The following is a 16,938-nucleotide window of genomic DNA, read 5'->3' on the forward strand; positions in this document are numbered from 1 at the left end:
CTAGCTATCACAGCAACGAAATTACGTGGATCTATATAGAACACTTAAATAAATATTCAAATAGATCAGTATACTATGACGTGTACATAACAGCGAAGAATTGTACCTAACCACCACCTAAGTAATTTTTAATGTGATTACCTTTGCGGTATGTACATCTCGGGGGTGTAGCTCAGAGGTAGAGTGCTCGCTTTGCATGCGAGAAGTCCCGGGTTCGAACCCCTGCTCCTCCACTTTTTTCCTCCAGCAATTGAGTTCTTAAATCTGCAGTTGTGTTTTTTTACTACACCGGCATTTTTCTCCAGCTGTTCGAGCTAAATACTATTTTGACCACCTTAAGAAGCACGCATTATCCCTGCGAATTCTTAAAACCTCATTTTTACATCAATTATTTGCGGTTTAGATACATTTTCTTTACCGATACCGTGTGCTCATCATAGATAAATGTGTTTTACGGACGAAAAAATATTTTGGTGTAATAATTTTACTCGCATGGCCGAGCCGTTGCCATGGGGTAATGGTCTCGAGCTGGGCCGGCCAGTACCGCTGGTATTCTATGTCGGGCCAAGGTGGGCCCCAAGTTTGACATAAGCACCGGTAGCGGGCTTAAGTTTTAGTCTTCTTCAGATGTCTAGGTTTTTCGCCCGGTGAAACAAATGTTCTGTGCTGTCAATACGCTGTGAATACTTAATAGAGGGAGAAAAGTATAAAAACTGACAGACCTCGAAATTGCGTGCATGGGATTGATAACGCGTACGAAAAACGTCGCGCGTTCCTTAATTATCAATCCTCTTCCTCTATTACACTATATTACTGGCCGGGCATTGTGTACAACAAGCATATAGGAAATTAATTGCGGGCCAAGACAAGTACTTGACGAACATGGCCACTTAGACGTATCCCACGTGCGCTCTTTTGCGCGTCGTGCCGGAAGACTCGAACAACTAATAAATATGTTTATAGGCTGAACCTACCCAAAAGATACCAAACTATGCTTGGTTTTGTCCACAATGCGTATATAAATCAAGAGTACCTATTGCAGCAGGAAGTATTGCGGAAAAAAAATATGTGCGGAAATTCAGATAATTGTATACGAATACCTTGCCGTTTTACGCATCCAGATTTGGCTATGAGTAGCCGTATATGTTGCGTTACTTCATTGTTCTTTATCTTTATCTTCACTAAACGTAACCCCCCCCTCCTCCCCCCCTCCACGTTATACCAGGGCATGATGCATTGTACTACAGCCACCTGCAAACCCCAGAATATTCCTTTGTTGGTATTGAGTCGGGTGAGAAGCAGGGCAACCTCATCAGCGAAAGCAATTTTATCCCCCCCCTCCCCCCCCGGGATATACCAGGACAGCACGCATTTTATGCTCCCGCACCCGCCTGGCACTGCCCCTTAGTTCCTTTTAGGAGCAAAAAAAGCCCACTCTGCCCTCGCTTTCCCTGATGAGAGGACGGCGGTCGAGGGCCATTGGCGGGGGAAATTGCAACAGGTGCATTTGAGAGGAGGGATCTTGAAGACGGGGGAAATAACCCGGTTGTTTTGGGAGTTGGAGTTTAAGACAGGCCAAGCGCGATCGGGTTGAGTTATGCTCTACCAGGCACCGGTTACATGAACAGGTCGCTGTCTGTGTCGGGAAGTAGTACAGCCCGAAAAGTATCCCGTAACGTCGATTGGGGGGCCACCTTCGCATTGCTTTCTTCGCGTCATCTTCGTTATCGCTGTCGAGGTAAAATCGGAATAGCCGTGTTTCATGAGTAGCGCCCGTGGGAAAAAGAGCGGAGGAAGGGCCCAGCAGGTGCACTCCCCAGCCGGTAGAAACAGGAGGAGCATTATTCCTACTGGAAGAAAATGAGACCCCATCAATGGGTTCCAAAGACGTTAAATCATGTGTCATCGGCCGACTCTTGAATTGCAAGACCGCCTGGTCATACTACGCTCATGGTGACACCGATACGCGGGTATATATGCGACAGGTTCGACCATGAAAGCCGCTGACAAATCCAGTTGACCGACCAGAAAGGTGGCGTGTCGTCGGAAATCGGAGCGAAAGCCCCGACAATTTTCTTCCGAGATGATGTGGCACCATCCGACAATCAATTAAATATGTGACAATGAGGTACTTCAATAAGATATGTTGTTGGGCGAGTAGGTCTATCAATATGAAAACAAGGATTAACTCAGTAACGACAAGGAAGGTCAACGGACTTCCTTGTCGTTAACGAAAGTCATCACAGATTGAGTTCCTGTATTTGTTTATTTTTCTCTTTATTAATTACTACACACTTCCGCGATTCTATTGATCTGCCAAAAAGGAATGATCCGTTTCATACATACAGCGACGCAGGGCCGCCGTTAACTGGCGCGTCACGGACACAACAACAAAAAAAAAAAAAAAAAAACGAGAATATCAGCTAGTGAAGTTGTAATGAAAGCAGACTGAAAAAAAAGGCAGCATCTTAACTCCGTGGATTATGGCGAGGGTGCGGAGTACGGGGACTCGAAATGACATCCAATTTACGCCCCCAGAGACATCCGATTTGCGCCTCGACCGGCATTCGGTTTGAGCCGTGAGTTGCATTTTGATTATTCCCTAGATGAAACTGCCTTGATTTTCGCTTGATGGTGGTGGGCGCACGGATGGACGCAGACGGACATTGGGAGGTCCTAAGGTACTCCTCACTGTTACAGGCGAGGGAGTAAGCTGCTTGACTCTCGGGTGCTAACTAACGGTCGTAGCCCAATGGGTAAAACGACTGACACTAACTCTGTCTGGTCTACCAGGCACAGGCTCCAATCCTGCGGTGCCTGTGTGATTTTTTGCAATTGTGAATGCTATGCGCACGGACGCGGACGGATATTGTGCGGTCCTAAGGTGCTCCGCACCTAAAAAAAGCACGTTTGCATTAGCCTCGCCCGGTGCCCGTGGTGACATACACAAGCGCGATGTTCAAAAAGCAACATAAATGTTAATATCTTCCTTTCAAACAATGCGTATCCTATAGCATTTCATGGCGTCGCCAGGTTAAGCGTAAAAAAAGACTCGGGCGCGTAAGGACCAGGCATAAATGCCTCAATGGTGTTTTACAAAGTTAAAAAAAGAATTTCAGCGGTGGAGCCTGAAACGGGCTTGTTATGTCGGAAATATGAATCCGTGGACGTTGAGGTGTTTTCATCAAAACGCGCCCACCGCATACGTAAAGAAATGAGTCCCAGAGTGTTGTTTTCAAATCGCTGAAGGCAGTGTACGCATGATTTTGTAATGGGGTCCGAATGGCATCTGCATATTTTCATGATATCCGTACTAGGGACGTCTGTACTAATTGTGTTGTCCTTGGTGTGCATTGTTTAACCACTTGACGCATTTGGTGAACAAAGCGGCGTCCCTAGATACGCGTTGCCAAAAAAGCCTAGCCAGAGACTGTCGTGAAAATTCCCGTCGGCTGCGTGTAGCCCGAAACCTCAGGTCTCTGACTGACTGTCAAGGGCACAGGGCATACCCACTCCTGGGAATAATACAGTGACGATGAAACCAGCCACCCGAAGTCGCGGCCAATTCAGCAACGTTAGCCATATCGTTACATTTTGAGGTTTAACGTCGTCAACTCGAACATGTAGCCTGTGAGTTTGACGTTGCCAGCAACGTCGTTAGACTCAACATTAGGGTCACCTAACGTTAAGGCCGAATGTATGCCTAAGAACAATCCCACTGATGTGTTTTGGCCATTCACAATGACACGAGTGGTAATGAGCCCACGGGCGATTCAACAATACAGAGTTATAGCACAGCGGAGAACCGGGGCCGGTACGGTACCCGGTAGCCGACCAGCGCCACTGTGCGATCGCAGAGGGGGAGAGACTGGCTGGACGCATGCACAGGTGCACCGACCGTGCACCGGGCTCCACACCGGGACCAGTTCTCCGCCATGCTATAACTTTCTAATTGTCATTTGGCTGCTACAAGAGCGTGATGACCCGCGATTCTAATTAATACACAACCTTTCAATGGGGTTTACGAATGTCGATTGGAATTGCTGTGAGAAACTCACGGCTGGTGATGATGATGATGACAGTGACAACTTTATTTTGCCAAAACTGGGCGGAAGAGGGAAAGGAGAGTTAGAGTCTTCCTGGATATCTATTCCACATTTCTCATTTGGCTGCGGCTTAAAATATCTAACCACAATTCTTACATAGCCACTCAGAGTGATCGCCCAGTAACAACAGCCGCCCGAACCTTACGGTTCATTCCTGAATTTGAATGGCAGCGACGCCAATATACTCACTCACTCGCAAGCTCTCAAATTATACGGACAAATAATGTTCACGCCTTCCTACAATATATAAAAAGCTTAAAGGGACCCCGCAACACTCTTTGAGTCGCGCAAGCAAACCTGCTCGACGTTTCGCTTACCCTACCAGTAATACCTGAGCAAAATATCACACGCCGTGTGAAGTGGTGAGCGCGCAAATAGCCGTGAAAGACGCGGAAAAACCAACCGCGCTCTCTTCTATTCTCCTCATTATGCACCCCTGGCATGGCCTAAACGACGTCATTGATGCCACGGCTGTCCGATTGGCTGTCACTGGTCAACTTCGCGACTTATTTCTCACATTTCTTGTGACGATCCCCCGTCGTCGGCGCTGTGTACGAACCTCTTGTATGCCTGTACCTCCACGCACAGTTTTGCAGTTTTGCGTTTTCAGTGCACGCGAAGTTTGAGTAAAGAGCTCAATACTTCCCTTTCAACCAGACCACTCGACAACAAACGTTTATTGCTTCAAAAGCGCCCTACCAGCCCAAGCGCGCGCTTGCGAGCAGACAGCCATGCCTGCTTTTTTATGGCACCAGACCAAAAAACGACCCCTCCACGTTGCGGAGAAAAGAAGAAAACTGCCCTGCCTGTGATATATGAAAGGCCGCGGAAAGAAACGCCGCGAGTCGCCCTCATCTCCTAGAGAGAACGCGAAGCTTTCTTCGCGTTGTCGACGCTCGAGTTGAGAGGGAAGGATTATGCGTGATTACTCATCACACGTAGTTTCGGTGATTTCGCGCGTAGATTTCGCGCGATTTCGTAGTTTTGCGCGTAGTTTCGGTAGTTTCGGTCTGCCTACAGGTGCGCCTACAGATGTGTTCGGCTTAGCACTGCGGCGGATATGCGATTGCCGGGCTCGTAAGCCGCGCAGATGATTTTTAATGCAACCCACCATTGCATCATTAACTCCTTTCTCATTTGTTCTGTCATGTTTGGGACTTGGGTCCGATTTCGTGCAGCGGTAACAATTAAGCTATCGCTTGAGCTACCTGCGGCGGCCTGCGCCACTTCGAAGCCGTGGGCGCCGCCCGCGCAGCGACCGTGCGGCTTGCTCAGTGCGATTTTAGTGTCCCCTTCGCGTTTTCGCGTCCAGTGTAATAAAAAATGGCAGCATCTCCACTCCGTGGATTATGGCGAGGGTGTGAAGTACGGGGACTCGAAATTTGCGTTCCGAGTGACATCCGATTTGCGCCCCGACCGTCATTCGGTTTGAGCCGTGAGTTGCACCTTGATTATTTTCTAAATGAAAGTGCAACTCACGGCTCCAATCAAATTGCGCTTGATTTTCCCTTGATGGTGGTGTGGGCACGGATCTACGCGGTCGTTCATTGGGAGGTCCTAAGGTACTCCGCACCGTTACAGGCGAGGAAGTAAGCCGTTTGACTCTCGGGGTCTAACTGACTGTCGTAGTCCAATGGGTAAGAGGACTGACCCTAACTCTGTCTGGTCTACAAGACACAGGCTCGAATCCTGCGGTGCCTGTGTGATTTTTTGCGATTGTAAATGCTATGCGGACGTACGCGGACGGACATTGTGCGATCCTAAGGTACTCCGCACCTAAAAGCAATATAAATAGAGTGCCTGGAATCGCTGTCGAACATGGATCGCGGCCAGCTGCCCGATAAGCCGACGAAATCACGGCGCCTCCGCCGCCAACGATCCGGTCATTCCTTGCTGGAGAGCAGAAGCTCCGACCTCCGATTGGAGCGGCGAGGCGGCGGAAAACGCCGGCAGTGCGGAAGCGGCCAACACAGACTCGTGACGTGTTCGGATGTTGTTTATTTACAAAATATCCAGGGAATGTCGATTGCGCGAGGTCCTCCGCTGGCTGCTCGGTTGCGTTTCTCAGACTTCAAAATTGATTTTAAATATGTTCTAGGTTGTATCAATTGCCGCTGATATTTTGCAGATGATGTATGTGTGTTCACACCAATCAATCTCCGAAGTTATCTCGCCTTCAAAATTTTGTGCCAGTACCCCTTTAACTCCACAAGCATTAAGTGCATATAGGTGCTCGCTCAGGTTAATCTGGTTCTCTCTCGATTGGCGCCGAAGATGTAAGGTACAGCCGGTGATAAACAGGTTGACGTACAGAGCACCGTCGACGGGAAGGGCAGAGCGTTATTTGAGAGGCAAATGTTTTACTTCTAGAAGTTCTGCACGAGAGTAAATGAGGTTCCACGGTTGTGTTATCCTGCAGCATGGATGCTAGTTATCGCAACAACGCAATTACGCGTATCCGTATGAAACACTTAAATGAATATTCAAAGAGACAAGCGTGTTACGGCGCGTACATGGCAGCAAAGAATTGTACCTAGTCACTGTCGAAGTAGTTTTTAACGTGATTATATCTGTGTAAGGTACAGCTCGGGGTGTGTAGCTCAGTGGTAGAGCGCTCGCTTTGCATGCGAGAAGTCCCGGGTTCGAACCCCGGCTCCTCCACTTTTTTCCCCAAACAATTCTGTTCATAAATCTTCAGTTGTGTTTTTTTTTTACTATACCGGGATTTTTCCTTAGCTGCTCGAGCGAAATACCAATCTGACGAGCTTAAGAAGCCCACCTTGCAACTGCGAATGCTTAAACCTTACTTTCACGTCTTCAGTTTTTTGCCGGTTTCGGTATATTTTCACTACATATACCATCTGCCAATCATAGATAAATGCCTCAGATTACGGACGAAAAAAATATTTTGTTGTCGTAATATTTGTTGTAATGGTATGGCCGGGCCCTGGCCATGGGGTAATGGTCTCGGGCTGGGTGGGCTACATCGGGCCAGGGCCTATAGTAACAAGCACCGGTAGCAGTCTTCAATTTTAGACTTTTTCAGATGTCTAGGTTATTACTCCGGTCAAACAAATGCTTTTTTCTGGTATAGTCAAATCTCTGTACAACGAACACTACATTACATTAACGAACTTTTCAGATTAACGAGCATTTAAGAAATCCCACGCCGACTGCTGCTAGTTTTAATGTAAAATTATTTCACTATTACGTACTTCAGAATAGCGAACTTTTCAAAATAACGATCATTTTATTTATTTCCGTGTCGTGTTAACAACGCCTCAGTACTACGAACTGATATTTTCAAGGCCGGAGATTCTTAGATTTTCGTTAAACAATCGCGGCAACCGGAGCCGTATGCTAGCAGACGACACGGCAAAGCGCAGCGCAGATGAGGACGCCTTACAACTTGCTCCGCGGAATGCGTGAGCCGATGCGAGAGAGAGAAAAAATAGGGTGAGGAGAAGGGAAAAAATGAAGCATGGGTGGCCTCCCCCGTCCAGAAAGCCGCAACCGCGCTATTCGCGCCCCACCTCGAGTGTTAAAACAATAGTCTTTCTTGGGCTACTTAAACCCAAAAATTTTGATCTGTCTGTATGTCTGTCTGTGACTCGATTCAGTCACCCGGCCAAAGTAAAACAATGACTGCGCAATAGTCTGATATACTCACAGCCAAATGTGCCTGTCTAAGTCTGGTGTAATGTTCCTACTTGTCAACATTGTTGAAGAAGAACAAGACATTACGCAAATATACGACAACAAATTAATACAGAAGGGATATTTGCGGTGTTCCTTTATAAAAAATCAAACGTGCTTGAATTTTGCGAAATTAAATACTTCATCAACTGCAGAAAAAAAATTCCATCCGCCGTCGCCTGCTGTCGCCCGCGCCACTATAACTTCTGGCGCCATTTTAAGAAATCAACCGGCAACAGTTATGAAAGGTTCCACTAGATAGGTTCCACGTTCTGCTTTCAACGCACGTGGAGTAGGGAAACGCAATTCTATAAACGTTAAAGTAGGGCGCCTCGATTTACGCGCGTCTTCGCCGTATCAGTGAAACGCGGGAAATTTAAAATGATTTAGGGAAACCTTTGGCGTCTTTACCTTGGGAGGAGTGCGATGCAAGAGGATGAGAGGTGAGCGGAAAAGCAAAGGGAGGCATTTACTTGGCAAAAGTTGATAAAGACTATCGTCTTTTGACGACATTTGCAACGAAAGGAGCAGATACGCGCCAATTTTTTCTACGTGCCGCCGATGCTCGGGTTCCTTGCTGGATCTTCACGGACATCATCGGAGCTGACCACAGACGACAATCTTCAGAACATGAGCGTTCAGGATGAAGAAGGCAGCGAGGACGGCATGAACGACGATGCCTCTGAGGGCGCCGCGGCAGCACTCGAACACTGCGGCCAGCCCGTGACGACTGCGGATGTGCTGTACAGCATACTAAAATCGCACATTTTCGGGGAAAACCCCGCGGCCACGGAGTCAGACCACAGGAATATGGAAGAGTTGGAGTCCTTCGTGCTAGGAAGCTTGTGCTGCACGCACCAGAAGAAAATTGCCAACTACTTTAAATAAAAGTACATCGTTTCATCATCACTTGTGCGTTTTTTCTGAAAAATGACTTCAAGGATGCACAGCTCTACAGATAGGTCGTTTTAGGCATTGAAATGTTATTGTTGTCTTAAATTTTGCGATTTTCGCTACAACGACCTTTCAAAATAACGAGCAATTTTCCACGGTCGCCTGAAGTTCGTTATATTGAGATTTCACTGTAGTACCAGACACGCTATCATTGCCTTAAGGAGGGGGAAAAGTCTAAACACTGAAAGACAGAGAAGTTGCGTGCGTGGTATTGAGAGCGCGTATGAAAAACGCCGCGCGTTCATTAGTTATCAATCCTCTTTTTCTATCACAGACCGGGCATTGTGTACAGCAAGCATATAGGTAATTAATTGCGGGCCGGTACGTGTATTTGACGAACCCGGCCGCCTAGACGCATTCCACGTCGGCACATTTTGTGCGTCGTGCTCAAACAACCGATAAGCATGCTTAGAGGCTGACCCTACCTATAAGATACCATTCCTTACTTTGGCCACCAATGCGTATAATTGACGCAAGAGAACACATTGCAGTAGGAAATATTCAGGGAAAAATATCTGCGGAAATTCAGATAATTCACATACAATTAAGATACAAAGTGTAGCTGTTTTACACTGCCAGTTTTGTCTATGAGTAGGCATATATGTCGCGTTATTTCATTATTTTTTAGCTTAACTTCAGAGACTGCAACCCTCCCCTCCCTCCGGAGTTATAACAGGGGATGCCGGGAACCCCACAATGTTCCTTTGTTGGTATTAAGTAGGGGTAGAGGCAGGGCTACCTTTTCAGTGAGAGCAGTTTTATCACCGCCACCCCCCCCCCCCCCCCCCCCTGGGATCTACCAGGACAGCACGCATTGCATGCTCCCGCGCCCTCTTGGCACGGCCCCTTTGTTCTGTAGTGGCGGCAGCTTCGTCCACAATCAGCGCCCCTATCATCATCACCACTGCGTCTCACAATCATCATCAGCGGTGCCTGGCCAGGTCAGCGGTTTCATGCGACACGGTAATCGAACACGGCAGCGCTCCAGGAGCGGTCGTATGTCATCGCCGCTCTCCAGTTCCGGCACACCACCAATAAATGTAGGAGAGCCACAGCATCACCGAGTCCACGGCTCCCTTTCCTACAGTTCCTTTTGGGGGCAAGAAAAGCCCACCCTGCCCTCGTTTTAATTGAGCAGGAAACGGCAGTCGAGGGGACATGGGTGGAGGGGGGTGGGGGGCAATTGCAGCAGGCGTATTTGTAAGGAGGGATCTAGAAGACGGGGGAAATAACCAGGTTTTTTTGAAAGTGGGATTTTGAGACAGGCAATGTGCGAACGGGTCGAGTCGTGCTCTACGCGGCGCCGGTTGCAGGGCCAGGTCGCTGTCTCTGTTTTGAAGCAGTATGGCCTGAAGGGATGTCGTATAAAAACATAAATTGGGCAACGAGGCTTTAAGCACAGGCAGCTACGAGTCGGGGTTGTTAACGTTGCGAAAATAGTATAAAGTTTATGCGGTTTGAAAAATTGCAGCAATAAAATAAAAAGAACAGTGGAGGAGCCGGGGTTTGAACCCGGGACTTCTCACATGCAAAGCGAGCGCTCTACCACTGAGCTACACCCCCGAGCTGTTTCGAAGGTAAATCAAGTTACATTAAAAAGGGACATAGGTACTGATAACTATTTTTGTTGCTGTTATGTGATCATCATATTACGTCAAGGTATTTGCGAAATCATTCAAGTGTTCTGTACAGATCCAGGGAATTGCTTTTTGTGAAAAGTGCGGGAGCCACCCTTCAGTGGTGCTTACTGATAAAGAGGAAGTTCATGGATAACGCAAATAAGTCATGTTCCCCCTTTTCTTTTTTTTCTGCTTTTCTTTGTTTTTGTATGCTACTTTGACGAGTGCGGCGTTGTTTGCCTGCGGTATAACTGTTTGTGGCGGGTTTTCAATGAATTCAGCTGAGATTTAGCGCCTGTCCTGTGGTTATTCTTCTGTCTGTCCCGTCTTTCGCGCTGGGATTAGTTATGAACACCCAACAACTCGCCCAACTTGGAACTGTCCTAGCACCGATGCTGCACAGAACAGATCCACATAACTCATCTTTCTTTTGCGGAAAGTCTGCAAGAAGAACAAACAGACATTAGGCCTACAAACTTAAGATCTTATTGTTGTCTGGGAATGCCCCTACGCACCAAAACCCCTCCCTTCACCTTCCTTCGGCAGTGGGAGCACCAGCTTGCCACCTCACGGTGCGATAACCAGGAACGTCTCATCGCTCACGCCCAGGCTGCTGCTATGGCTTGCGGCTTTGTGGACTTACAAAACCACCAACTTTTATGCTCCATAAATGAACGGTTTTCCTCCTCGCCCTCCTCTTCGTCCTCCTCCGCATCCTCCTTTTTTCCTCTACAGTGTGTTTGTAGTGCCCAGTGGGCTTATTAAGGTCCATGGCGCCAGAATGCTCCCAGTAGCGCATACATTGATCGACATTTAGACTTATCAAGCTTCGCTGACTTGACTGTTCGATGGTGTTGGACTGGACTGGAAAAAACTTTATTGAAACAAGTCCTGAAGTAGGCGGGAGCCGGGTTACGGCTACGCCTCCGCGTGACCTGGCGCTACGCCTTCTTCTGTAACCCTACTCGTCGCAAGCCCCTTTTACAGAGCCCGTGCCTTTCCAGCGCGGCGAAGACCTGCTGGATGGCCCATGATTGGTCTGTCCTTCTACTAGATTCAATGGCTCTCTGGAGTTTCGCCGGATACTCTTCGAAGTTCGCGCCGTCTGGGTCGGCGGTACAGTCCCACATGAGTGAGTGAGTAAGAAGTTTATTAGAGCACCCAAGAGCGAGTCAAGGGCAGGCTACCCTGTTAGGGGCGCCAGTGAGAGTGACCAGTGCTCAGCCGTCCGGTTAGGGGGGTGTAGTTGTCCCAGGCACTGTCAAACCCAAGTACCGGTGGTGCCAGGTATTGTCCTGGGCGGTGCCATGGGTAATCCTCTCTGGACGGCGAGCCGGCCTCTGTTGGTCTAGTGCGTTGTTGAGTAGTCTAGCGGCCCGAGCTTGTGTCTCGTAGTCTTCGCTTCTCATCGCAGCTTCAAAGTGCGGTAAGAACGTCGTAGTGGTCCTAGTAGGAGGCTGGCAGTTCCATAGTAGATGTACCAGGGTAGCTCGTGCTTCTTGGCATAGACGACAGATGTCCGTGGCGTACACCTCGGGGCATACGTACTGTTCCACCGGTTGGCTGGTCCTTTTCCCACACACATTGCACTGATCACTCGGGTATTCGTCCTGGTACATTCGATGCAACGCCGCCGGCGACGTTCTTAAATGTATTGCCTGTTCGCGATACCTCCTCGCGATATATTGCGATGCGTCTTCTTAGATGTATCGCCTCCTCGCGGCCCAGTGCCCGGTGGGGCGGCGGGTTCGCTGGTCTGGCCAGACTTAGGGTCTTCAGTGTTTCTCAGTAGCCCCTGGAACTGTCCTTGGTTTTCGTCCACCACTCCCACTCGGGACGAGTGCCCACGTTGGGAGCGCGGTGTGTCATAGCGCGCGCTTTCCCGTGGGCCGTCTCGTTCTGGTTTGGCGAATACGGCGAGTAATTGCCCGAGTGCGCAGGAATTAATCTTCCTCCACGCGTATTCCATCTCGAGCCCCCGATGTTCCGATAATTCTTGCCGCCTTACCGCTCATTTGACCTCTTGGCAGGTTGCGGACAGCCTCATGCGAGTCGCTCAGGATCGTGTCTCAACCTCCCTAAGACATCGCCAGGGCTATGGCGATCTCCTTGGCCTCGGTGGCGTTCTCACACTTCGCGCTCGCCGACTTGGAAATCCGTCCCGTGCTTGCATTCACAGTCACCAACGCGCATCTTCCTTGCCCCTACTCCGCCGCGTCAACGTACCTAGTCCGCGTGTCCCCGCAGTACTGTTCGACGAGAAACTTTGCTCTCGCCCGTCTTCTCTCTTGGTTGTGCTCCGTGTGCACGTTCCTCGGGATGGGGCTCACCCGCACGTTCTCGCGCACCCTCTCGTCGAGTTCCTGGAGGTGTCTCCCTGTGACCCGGGAATAGCCGTAGCCCAGGGTCTTGAGGATGCTTCTGCCCGCCTTGGTCCCTGCCAGCCCCTCTCACTGCACTTCCAGTTGCGCCTCGATGATCTCGTCCACCGCGTTGTGGACGCCCAACTGCAACAACCTCTCGGTGTTCGTAGACTCGCTCAGTCCCAGTGCCCTCTTGTATATTCTACGAATCATGGCGTCGATGATATCCTTGTCGGTGTGCGTCCACGTGTGATACGCCTCCGTGCACGTGGCTGATCGCGAAGGACTGCACCAGCCTTGTCAGCCCTTCTTCCCGCATGCCCAGCTTCTTTGTGTCAGTGGTGTTGCAGGCTGCATATGCGTGTGCGATACCTGCTCTGTAGAATGTGTCATCATCAACATCATCCTGTCTACGCCCATTGCAGGGCAAAGACTCCTCCCATGGACCTCCCATCATCCCAGTCCTGTCCTAACTGCGACCAATTTATCCAGCAAACTTCTTGATATCATCTGCCCATCTCACTTTCTGCCGCCCCCTGCCACGCTTGCCTTCTCTAGGGATCTACTGAAGAAAATATAAGGTCAGTTAAGTGCAAGAGAAAGTTACCGATGTCTGTTCGGAAAATACCGAATGAAACATCCATCATCATCATATTTAAAACCGCTGAAGCACAAAGGCATCTCCTATCGGCTACTAACTGCTCATGTCCTGCGCTGCTCGAGTCGATTATTCTCCCTCGACTTTTCTTATTTCGTCACTCCATCGAGTTATTGGCCTTCCCTTTCTTCCAGGCCCGTCCGGTATCCACTCTGGCACCCTGGCGGTCCACCGTTTGCTATGTCGTTTCACTACATGGTCAACTCAAGTCCATTTTTTTTTCTTAACTTGAACTGCGAAATCTTCAATTGAGTTTGTTCCCTGAGCCAGAAAACTCATTTCCTGTCCCTAAGCGTTACTCCTGTCATTATTCGTTCCATGGCCCATTCAGCCGACCTAAGTTTTCTTCACAGCTGTTTAGTAGGACATTTTTGAAGTTTTGCAAAATTATGCATTCTGTCTTTGGAGATATTTCTCTCGCACTAACGTATATTATTTTTGTCCTTGTTCGTCGTTATTGGATGCGCGAATGCATTGACTGTATTTTTTTTATATCAGTTCTCGCATTTACCAATAAGAGATCCCACTACAGTGTACTTTTTGGAGCCTCTTTCTGTATATTTTTATTGTACGGCATATGCCAGGAACCAACTCAACTAAAAAAAAAACGCGCGCCAATCCACCCTGTGAAGGTGGCTGGAAAGCGAAGCTGTAAACGACACCCCCAACGATTTCCCATGCGACGCCACTTCAATTCACACACTCGGCTCTACAAAGAGTGTAACCAGAGACAAGTGAAATGCACCTAACCACACCCTTTATCAATTTACACAGATATTCTTGGCGAAGGTTAAATCAATGCATGCTTAAATCAGTGGTGGTTGGTTTAGTTGCATTGGTAAAGCACATGAGTGAAAACTCTTTCTTTATAAAATTAAAGGAAGCTCATACCCGGTGTTAGCCGATCTCACTTGTCCTCCATCTCTGCTGCCGCCGACGGAGGCGACGAGATTGGCGGAAGAGACGGAGGAGAAGTAAAACGCCACGCGTTGGTATGAGCTTCCTTTAATTTTTACAAACTCCTAGCGCATGCGCTAGGCGCACACACGGCCGCTATACGTGCCGCGGGAGGAGCACAAAGCAACGTGAGAGGTCGCTTGACACTATCACGTGGCATTCAGCAATAACGCAGGGGGTAAAACCGCAGATGTGCGCGGTGAGTGCACCGTCTGGCTCCGCGGTCTCCGCGTGGGCTCATGGTTCGGTCCGTAAGACAACGGGCTCTCGCGCCGTTTCTTTATTGGTGCCAGGTTCGATTCCTGGCCGTGGCAGTAGCTTCTTTTATTTGTTCGCGGGAGTTTTCTGTTGACAGCAACGGTCGTGACAGAACCTTTGGGGGTAGAGTTAAAAAGCTTCGTTATAAAAACGAATACAGGTTTCTTTTCGAGAGTTACGGTAGCCTTAACACTTCTGAGGCGCATTTGCAGCAGTGAATTCATTTATTCATTTCCCCGGTGGTCCTGGCAGCAATTCCTGTCGTACCATTTTCATGGAGCTGCTTTGATGTTTTATTGCATTTCACGACTCGGCGGGAACCAAGTACCGTACATCCTGCCTTTCCACGATCGATAATCAAATAATCGATGTACCCCCGGTGGAGTTGTTTTCAGAGCAACAAATTTCCTACTTTCTCCAGGGCATGGTCTCCGATGCAAGCCTTCTAGGACACTAGTGATATGTGTGCCACACGCATCGATTTAGTAACAAAAAGCGAACTTGTTTTGTGCACACTTTCCAGCAAGCTTGTCTAGGCGAGTCGTTCGCGCCGGCGAAGATCGAACGACGGCTTCTAACGAGGAGGCATTGGAATGGGTCAAGTCTCCCGTAAAATTAGTGCGACAGCAGAGGTGTGTTGGAGCATGGACTCTGAAGAGTTCATACAAGGGGTGATAACTATCCCAGGGGTATTGGGCGGGAAGGCGACGCTCAACCTAAGAAGCATTAAGTTTCGTAGTAAGATATCTATATGAGAGGGAGAGCCTCGCTTCAGTGAGGATGCCGTCATGCACCGTGTAGTAACGTTCAGCTTGTCCTTGGCATGGCTTATGAACAGGCTGAGATGTTGACTGTGGCTGCAAGAAAACAACAATATTATTCTAAATGAATATATGAAGTTGTTTTAACAATATAATAAACAAGCTCCAAGAGATGCACTTGTCAAGATATACTTGGATGCTTCATGTAAGACGAACAATACAGAAATGTTGCCATTTTTTGTCGATTTTGGCTTCTAGAGTAAAAAAAAAAATGCACGTGGCTAGCCAAGCCAATTAAGTAGAGAGGAACGTTGATAGCTGATATGGTGGCGCCCACGATGGCACGCGATTTCAGTGACAGATTCCCCATTACTATGTATTAGTATGAAACCTTACGCAAAGAATCGATTGATTGTAGGGTTTAACGCGCCGACTCAACGCAGGCGATGAGGCGCGCCGTAGTGGAGGGCTCCGGATTAATTTTGACCACATGGGGATCTTTAACGTGCGCCGAAATCTCGTACACACGGGAGTTTTTGCTTTTCGCCTCCATCAGAAACGCGGCCGCCGACGTCACGCAAAGAAACACATCGGGGAATGAGTGATTGATTGTAGGGTTTACCGAGCCAACGCAACGCAGGCAATGAGGCTCATTGTAGTGGAGGCCTCCGGATTAATTTTGAGCACTTGGGTATTATCTTTAACGTGCCCGAAATGTCGTGCACATTAAAGGGGCACATGGGGGATTGAAAAACGCAGAGAAAAAACACTACGCTGGATGTTACAATGTGGAAAGGGCTTTGTATGAAGACCTAATTAGGACGTCACGTACAAGAGCAATATGGCATAGCTTCTGGCAGTTTTGCCGTGGGCCGTCTCACTGGAAAAACCCTGCACCACCGCACGCATTACCACAGTCGTTGACGGTGGCACCGTCGGATACGTGACTGCATTTTGCCCTTTTGTATTGGTCTTGAACACACGGCGGCCGGGTGGAGTTCACCGCATAACAGCAGTGTAAACCCCTTGACTGTAGGTACGGAAACCACTCAAGGCGTTTCTCTTTCGCGTTTGGTTTTTGTTCGGCTTTTATCTGGCATGTTCGTGACGCCGTTTTTCACCCCCGGTGGAAAATGAATTTTAATGACATCCAACGTAATTTTATCGGAAGGCCGCTGTGATGTTTTTTTATGTGTGGTCTTATAAATATGTACTTAATGTGTATACTAAACTAATCTGGTAGTTCGGAAAAGATTTGCCCGTATATACTTTGAGCTCACACAGTTTGCAATTACATTAATTGTTTTTAATGGCGGCAGAAAGGGGCTTTAAGCGGCGACACCGAACAAATTGGCGCAAAAAGAAAGCAAGGTGCCGGGGTTCACCAATATGTGCTTGATATCTGTATGCATACAAAGACAAAAGACTGGCTGGCTGGCTCACTGAACGTGCGCAACGGCGCCTTTTCAAGGCTGAGGATTGAATAGCAAAACAGGTACGTGATCATAACTACCTCAGCCAAATTGTTAGTCGTGATCCAAGCCATGATGGAGAAATGAGGCGCAA

General features: G+C 48.5%; 3 non-coding genes across 3 annotated transcripts; 2 read left to right on the forward strand and 1 right to left on the reverse strand.

Annotated features, from left to right (window-relative positions):
- The first annotated feature begins 161 nt into the window (after positions 1–161).
- On the forward strand, positions 162–233 carry Trnaa-ugc (transfer RNA alanine (anticodon UGC)). Its single transcript has one exon. It is a non-coding gene; the product is annotated as a tRNA-Ala (tRNA).
- A 6,461-nt stretch (positions 234–6,694) lies between these two features.
- Trnaa-ugc (transfer RNA alanine (anticodon UGC)) lies at positions 6,695–6,767 on the forward strand. Its single transcript has one exon. It is a non-coding gene; the product is annotated as a tRNA-Ala (tRNA).
- A 3,480-nt stretch (positions 6,768–10,247) lies between these two features.
- On the reverse strand, positions 10,248–10,319 carry Trnaa-ugc (transfer RNA alanine (anticodon UGC)). The gene has a single exon. It is a non-coding gene; the product is annotated as a tRNA-Ala (tRNA).
- Positions 10,320–16,938: the final 6,619 nt, after the last annotated feature.

Source organism: Haemaphysalis longicornis, unplaced genomic scaffold (assembly GCF_048455015.1).
Source record: "Haemaphysalis longicornis isolate Haplotype H1 unplaced genomic scaffold, Haemaphysalis longicornis Haplotype H1 scaffold_3, whole genome shotgun sequence".
Lineage (NCBI taxonomy): Eukaryota > Metazoa > Arthropoda > Arachnida > Ixodida > Ixodidae > Haemaphysalis > Haemaphysalis longicornis.